This window comes from Tribolium madens, unplaced genomic scaffold, assembly GCF_015345945.1.
Source record: "Tribolium madens isolate multiple individuals breed KSU strain unplaced genomic scaffold, Tmad_KSU_1.1 Scaffold_91;HRSCAF=231;Tcas5.2_LG7, whole genome shotgun sequence".
Lineage (NCBI taxonomy): Eukaryota > Metazoa > Arthropoda > Insecta > Coleoptera > Tenebrionidae > Tribolium > Tribolium madens.
In genome coordinates this window covers 132967-133851 of record NW_025401063.1, presented here as the reverse complement: position 1 = coordinate 133851, position 885 = coordinate 132967, and positions in this window count along the sequence as shown.

Below are 885 nucleotides of genomic sequence, written 5' to 3'. Positions count from 1 at the left end.
CATTAGTGCACCCTCGAGACTGACAGAGGCGACCACTGCACACGTGATCCAAACTCTCATCACAAATGTGTGTTTACATAAGAGCTAAGCTTCTTAACTACTCGACGACAACTAATTTAATAAATGTTATTTCGATAGAATACAAATTCGATTAAATTGAAAACACCTGATCGCAAATTTCATGAAAATTAAATCACTGGAAAACCCCGCTGTTTACAAGGCTTGCCTTGATGATCGCCCCCCTGCTATTCGCAGCTGCGTCACTTTCAAAAGCTCTTCAGCTTTTATACGATGGCTTAAGGACTGTGGATTTTAATTTTAACACTCGATATTCATGACCCTGAATAATAAAATTGGACTTGTAGTGGGATATTATGCTTTTATTATGCGCATATTAACAACTCTGGTACACATACTCTACACTCAAACGACAAAAATCTACTCATCACACTCAAAAAACACCCTAGACACCAATTTAGTCTTTGGTTGCTTGGCAATTCTTACTAAAGCCACACATTTTGATTGTTACTTGGCAACGAATACCTAAATTTGCCATGGATACGTCACTAATTTCTAGAAATAATAATTTCGTGTTGCGAGGCAACAGTAATAAAAATTTTGAAAATCGAGTTATTTACAAAGTATAAAAAATGCGAAAGGCCGTTAACTTGTACAACTAATTCCATTTCTAAAAAAAAAATCACCACAATTCCAGTAATTCCAATAATCCATCGAAATTCCAACATAATTTGTGTAATTCCAACTTAATATTCGTAGTTCCAAAATAATTTCTGAAATTCCAAATTAATTCTAATTGTTGTAAAAAATTTAATGTAATTTTCAAAAGAAAAGAGTTTTTTATATTTTTTTACGTTTTTTACTTAC